This window comes from Phasianus colchicus, chromosome 8, assembly GCF_987193195.1.
Source record: "Phasianus colchicus chromosome 8, bPhaCol1.hap1.1, whole genome shotgun sequence".
Classification (NCBI taxonomy): Eukaryota; Metazoa; Chordata; class Aves; order Galliformes; family Phasianidae; genus Phasianus; species Phasianus colchicus.
This window is the reverse complement of record NC_143443.1, coordinates 19,369,738-19,376,771: the sequence shown is the minus strand read 5'-3', so window position 1 is coordinate 19,376,771 and position 7,034 is coordinate 19,369,738.

Genomic DNA, 7,034 nt, shown 5'->3' with positions numbered 1-7,034 from the left:
TAAGAAAGAGAAATAGGAACTTAGTGAACAAAAAATTTCCTGCTAGAGCTGCTTTAAAAAATAAATAAATAAATAAAGTTCTGACCCCCAGTCATACTGCACTTCTTCTGCCCAGAATCATTTATTTTTTGACATTTGTATTTCATTTTTTGAAAGAAATAACAGTCTCTGATATCCCAGGTTTGCTTTAGAATGGTGAATGAAAATCTATTTCCTTCATAAACAAAAGCCAAATATTTAGAAATCTTCTTGGTGCTTTTTTTTAAAGCCAAAATGCAATGGTTCTGCTATGGGCAGTGCTTGCCCTGGCATTTTTCAGGAAATGATGACTGCAGCTGCTTGGATCCAAACTTTTGATCCATTCAGAATCCACTTCAGATTCAGTTTGCGCTGTCCCTATTTCCTCATTGCTTCCTTTTTCATGAGAAGCATGAATACAAACCTGGTTGATAGATGGGCAAATTCTAGCCCAAGCTCTTCTCAGATTTTAAGTTACTTAGGGGAGAAAGATCTCCTGTCAGTAGGAAGCACAGAGGAGCTGTTTTCCATCAAACTCAAGAGGTGTTTAAATAGCTGTAATCTCAGGCCTGAATTTTCTGTTTGCCCCTTAACCCATGCAATATAATCCCCACCATGGCTAATGTACCAAGGCTGATCAGAAATTGCTCAGGCTCCAAGCCTGTACTGCTACAAATTTGTAGGAAGAAACCTATCTTAATCAACTGTATCTGTAAATGTTTCATTGTCACTTCTAAAGAGGGAAAGAGAAATGATGCTGAAGACCACCCTTTCTCAAGACATTACTGTACCCTTTGCAGAACCTGATTCATCGATTATTCCTCCCCTGACAACTCTTGTGCTTAGATATTTGCTTGGCCCTGGCTCCAAGTGCTGACTATTTTGGTGGAAGCCAATCTCAGAAAGGAGTTCCCCAGTGCTCCTCAGCTCCCTCTGCCTTTCTCATGCCAACACAAGAATTTCAAGAACAAAACACCAAATCATCAAATTGTTCTTTTCATAACCAAGAGCATGGCAGATTGGCTCTGTTTTCTTCAGGAATGGGCTGCCCAAAATCACTGTGGAAGAGCAGTTTCCCATGAAGTCTTCCCTCTCACTCGCTGATGCAAACCATCACTGAAGAACTAGACTCATTTGCCTGCATACACAGCCTGCAAATACTTTTTCCTGCAGAAGTAACATTGTTGAAGCTGTGATGAAAGGATATAGGCCAGTCAAAGTTTGTAGAAGGAGATAACATCTTTTATTAGAGTAGCTAATTCTGTTGGAAAAAGCAGACACGCTTTTGGAAGCAATATTATCCTTTATTATCTCACTGTTCACTCTCCCCTGTGACCTCCCTACCATCCTTCTTCTGAAACAATAAATACTTACAAAGTGGAAGGAAACTTGACCCTCTGGGGCAGGTAAGAGACAAAGGCTTATGTCTGACTCCTGATCCCTGTACCTCTCCCATTTGTATTGGTAAGAAATCTCCCAGTGCTCAAGGGCATTACATGGCCTCCAACTACCCCTCTGTTCTGTGCCAGAAAAAACATCAGTGAGCAAACTCGCTTGTAGTGGCGTCAGTAATGATCATTTCTGATGAGGGTCCCTCGTCTGGCCTCTTTGTGCCCCTCTGTCAGCACCTCTTGGGTCACTGACAGCCCAGTGGCAGTTGGAAATTATAGACTGGTGATGTGTTTAACATATTATGGAGCACTGGTAGAGGAGGTATCAGGAAAATCTGGATTATGGTTACTGACAAAATGGAAAAGGTTTCTCTGGGGTCACTGTAGGATTTCCTATGCCAAAAGTGTGCCTAGGCAATCAGGAAGGCTAACAGTATCCTGGGATGCATAAAGTATAGCACTGCCAGCCGAGTGAAGGAAGGGATTGTCTTACCCTGTATTGCATGGCCTAACCTTGAGTACACTGTGCAGTTTGGGGTGCTTCAGTATAAAACAGAGAGCATCCAAAGGAAGACTACAAAGATAGTAAAGGGTGTGGAGGACAAGGCGTGTGAGAAGCAGCTGGAGTCCCTGGGTTTGTTGAACCTAGAGGAGGGGAGCATTCATGGCAGCTGCAGCTCCTCATGTGGGGGGTGGAGGGACAGTGCTGAGCTCTGCTCTCTGATGACAGTGACAGGGCCTGAGGGAACAATGTGGAGCTGTGTCAGGAGAGTGTCAGGTGGGGGCTAGGAGCAGGTTCTTCAGCAGAAGGCAGTCGGCATGGACCCAACTGCTGGAGTTCAAGGGAAGTTCAGACTATGCTATCAGTTGCAGTTTGACTTTTGGTTGGTCCAGTGTGGAGCCAGGAGTTGGACTCAATGATCCTTGTGGTCCCTTCCAACTGAGGGGTATTTTGCTATTCTATGATTCTGTAAAAGTATTCAAGAGATTAGAGAAAGGTTTGTCAGAAATGGCTTTACTGATGAATATTTTGCTGTGGCTACGAATGGGGAGATGAACCAAGTCAAGGTGTTGTCAACTTCCTTTATGTAAATCCATTTTCATTTCAAGGCTTCCCAGCCATCTCTTTGCAAGCTGGTCTCAGCTCTGAGATCTTCTTCTGCTCCCAGCATGAAGATCAAGGACCTGATTTCAGTGCTATCACAGAACTAATAACCTATGAACTAACACTGTTTCATCAGAACTTTCTGTAAAGTAGAAGTGTGTTCCTGATCTAATATTGAATTTAATTTTAACTAGGGTTATTTGCCTGATACCAAATTCATGACAGATAGCAAGAAATTCCTGTTAGCAAGGTTTGAGCACTTTACATTTGTCTCATCATTATGCTTCATTGGGTGCCTACATTTAAGTATAACAAAGTCTGGCTGAATGCCTGGGGGACCTAAAGGTGTATGCTCCATACTTGAGGCAAACCTACATACTCCATGATGAAATGGAATCCATGGAATCCAGAACTAGTCCTGCCACGTGATTAACTCATTCATTTTACAGGTTTAATTTGTCTCTTCACAGAATGGCCAGTTTTGGAAGGGACCTCAAGGATCATGAATCTCCAACCCCCCTGCCACATGCAGGGCCACTAACCTCCACATTCAATACCAGACTGCCCATAGCCCCATCCAATCTGGCTGTGAACATTTCCAGGGACAGGGCATCCACAACCTCTCTGGGCAGCTTGTTCCAGCACCTCACCACTCTCTCTGTAAAGAATTTCCCCCTGACATCCAACTTAAATCTCCCCTCCCTCAATTTAAAACCATTTCCCCTTGTCCTGCAGTTATCAACCCTTTCAAGGACTTGATTCCCCTCCTGTCTGTAGGCTCCCTTTAGGGATTCAAAGGCTGCAGTGAGGTCACCCTGCAACCTTCTTTTCCCCAGGCTGAACAAGCCCAGCTCCCTGAACCTGTCCTCATAGGGGAGGTGCTCCAATCCCCTGATCATCTTGGTGGCCCTGCTCTGGACCCTCTCCAACAGCTTCCTGTCTTTTTTGTACTGGGGGCTCCAGACCTGGGCGCAGTACTCAAGATGGGGCCTCACGAGAGCAGAGTAGAGGGGGACAATCACCTCCCTGTCCCTGCTGGCCACCCCTCTTCTGATGGAGCCCAGGATACCGTTTGCCTTCCAAACTGCAAGGGCACGCTGCTGGCTCATATTAAGTTTTCCATCTATGAAGACCCCCGGGTCCTTCTCCACAGGGCTGCTCTCAAGGACCTCTCCTTCCAGTCTGTATGGATGCCTGGGATTCCTCCGGCCCAAGTGCAAAGCTCTGCACTTTGCCGTGTTGAACCTCATCAGGTTCACCTGGGCCCACCCTTCCAGCCTGTCGAGGTTCCTCTGAATGGCTCCCTTCCTTCAACCGTGTTGACCGCACCACTCAGCTTGGTGTCGTCAGCAAACTTGCTGAGGGTGCACTCAATTCCTTCATCGATGTCATTGATAAAGATGTGAAAGAGCACCAGTCCCAAGACAGACCTCTGGGGGACGCCGCTCATTATGGGCCTCCACCTGGATACAGAGCCGTTGATCACCACCCTCTGTCTGAAAGCCTGCATGCTTTCTGTCTGGATGTTCAGTACAGAAAAGAATTACTGGGTGAAGAAGTATAATGTAACCTAATCAAGTGGCTTTGGGGCTTCCTATAATCCTGGCCAAACTGAGGCATCTATTTTGGGGCAATGTACCCACCAAGCCACCTTCCTAGAGGAATAGAGAGGGAGAAGATTGTTCTGCTGTCCATGATCCCCTCTCTCCTGATGGCTGCTTTCAAGGTGTCCCAGTGTAACACCTTAACTGAGATAGCAATTGAGGTTGCTGGGATCATAACATGGGTTTCAGCAGCATTTTTCAACACCCCCAAAAGAGAATGATATAGATCGGGCTTGAGAAATTTGCTTAGACTGGAAACAACACCTCCAGGAGTGGTGCAGCCTGAGGTGACAGTGGGAAAGCAAGTGATGAAAATCCATGAGGATTCTGAGAGCGGAGAACTTACTTATTTCACATTGATAGGGAGTAAGGAGCTGCCAAACCTATTCAGGGCAGGATTTCAGCTGCCTGAATAACCATATGCCATGTAACTTCAGTGTTATTTCATAACTCAGTAATAGCTTCCATGCTCTAACTGTTGCTCAGGACAGAAATGACCACAGATCTCTGTTCAAATCAAGAAATACTGATTCATTTCAGGAGCCAGGGATAGCGTATATACATGCAGACAGGCCACCCAGCTCTTGTTTTTAAATGAAGATAGCCATCATAAGCATTTTTTTCTTCTCTAGAGTGTATTCTGAACTGGCTGAAAGCTTTTAGAAGAAGCAGGATTTTTTGGGAAGGAGGTAAAGAATGAGGAAGGGGAAGAGTGACAGTGAGGTTGTGAAAACATGTCAATTTAAACATAAATTTGTTTTCAGTTTTTTAAACTCTGTTGTTCTGATTCATATCAGCTGTTTGATTATATTACAAATCTAAATTAATTTCATATTAATATTTTAAGTCATGTTGGTGTTATTTAAGCTGTACGATGCTTTCCAAAAAAAACCCCAAACAGCTACCTGCCCTCCCTTGGGAAGTTACTGCTACCCTGAGTTCTTTCAGTCAGCGGTTTCAATTCCTTTTGGGTTAACCCATATGTCCAGCTTTCTAGGGCAATGAGTTTCAAACGGCTTTTTTGCCTGCTAGCAGGCACTGCTCAGGTTATAAAACTAAAGTCCTATTTGGTCCTTCATTATCTAAGTCTCATGGTGCATTTCATGAAGGAGATGGGTTTCACCAGGACCTGTTGTCCCACAGATCTCTGGAAGTGAGCAGATGCTGTTTGTAAAAGGCTTTTTAATAAGAAGCTAATCCACAAGAGAAAAGTAAAACTAAAAAATAATAATAATTAAAAAAAAAAGAGGACAGAATAAAAGGAAACAATTTTCCATCCAATGTGTGAACAACCTACAAAGCTTATTTCCTATAATATTGTTGAGAAAAATATAAAAATAAAAAACAGGCAAAGTCCTAATAGGAATGAAATTCAGTAGACAAGTATATCCACGGTTATAAATAATAACTGGCATTATTGCTTTAAAAGGTCATTGAAACACCTGGTTTCAGGGCTCAGAGCAATCAGATGGCTGAGGACATTTATTTTTTTACTTTGGAGGGTATCTTTCCTAAAAGCACTGGTGTCTGCTAGCTACTGTCAGAAAAGGAAGAGCCACTCTGCATGGGCTTTCTTTTATAGTGTTGTATTGTCCTTAGACTGTACTCTCACTGTCTATATCTGAGCAGGCATTGAAATATAATGCTTGATATTATTCACAAAGGAGTTGATAAATCTGTAGATTAAAAAAAATACCCTGAATCACATTGAAAAAGAAGCCAAGAGCTTTTATTTCAGAGTTGTTATTCTACACTATATAAATCAAAATCTTCCTATATGTAAGTTGTTGTGGAGCAGAAGATTCCCTAGGAGTCTCACAGATGGTCTGTATATTTGGGGCTAACTCTCTTTCCTGTATATGGGCAGAGCGATTTTACAAGGGCCAGATTAAGTTTAGGACATGATTAGCTGAGGGATGACTTCATTTTTTATTTTTTTTTATGTCATTCCCCAAACTTCAGAGAGCATAAAGGAAACACTAATTTGTTTCCATAGGCATTAGCCCATAAAAAATTGTGATCAAAATCACCTGCAGGCAGGTGTTCCAGCCTATTCTTCAAGCCAATGCTGCACATTCCTTATCACAGAACTCTTGTGGTGAAGGGCCTTATGTTATTTTACATTATCTCTGATGTCATCTGGTTGGCCTAATTGAAGATGACTGGGTCTCTGATCTATTGAGGCTACACATCTCCATCTTCACACCTCTCTTGGCCACAGTAGCTGCTAAAAAGAGCCCAAGGGACAACTGATATTCTTGACTGCCAGCCCAAAAATCTCAGCTGGAAGGAAGACAATTTCCCAAGTGATATCCCTTCCCCCGTGAAGGCTTTTGGCAGTTACCCTGCTGCCATCTCCAGTCACAAACATCTGGCTGTAGGATCAGACAGCAGCAGAGCCTTCTGACCCCTGATCCTGGCTGACCTTTCCCTACCCCTAAGAAGGGGGGCTGCCATTGTGTTCTGAACTCCCAGTGGCCTCCAGATTGTTCCCACGACCATCCTCCCACCTGGTGCTGGCAGCCTCAGGCTGGCAGCCCTGGGTGCAAGGTCAGGGATGAGTGAGGCACTCACAAGGCAGCCTTCTCTCCAGGGTGCTCCAGGATCTTCCCTGTGCATGTGGGCAGGAGCAGTACCCAATGGCCAATGTGCTGCAGCCAGGCTGTCAACAGGTCTCCTGACTGCTAAAGCATCGTCTGCCACTTAACTCTTTAGGGTACATCGGACCAAAGTTTGCTCTTGGTGATGGTGGTGAAAAGCTAGAACAGTGGTATTGAAGCCATGATCCATTCCTGAGTGACCAGGATATAGGTTTGCACATCTGTGCTGGCATCCTTGCCATAGAGAAACTTCTGGCTTTGTATCCTCACAGAAAAACAAGAAACAAATTCCATTGTCTCTCTCTGCTCTCAAATG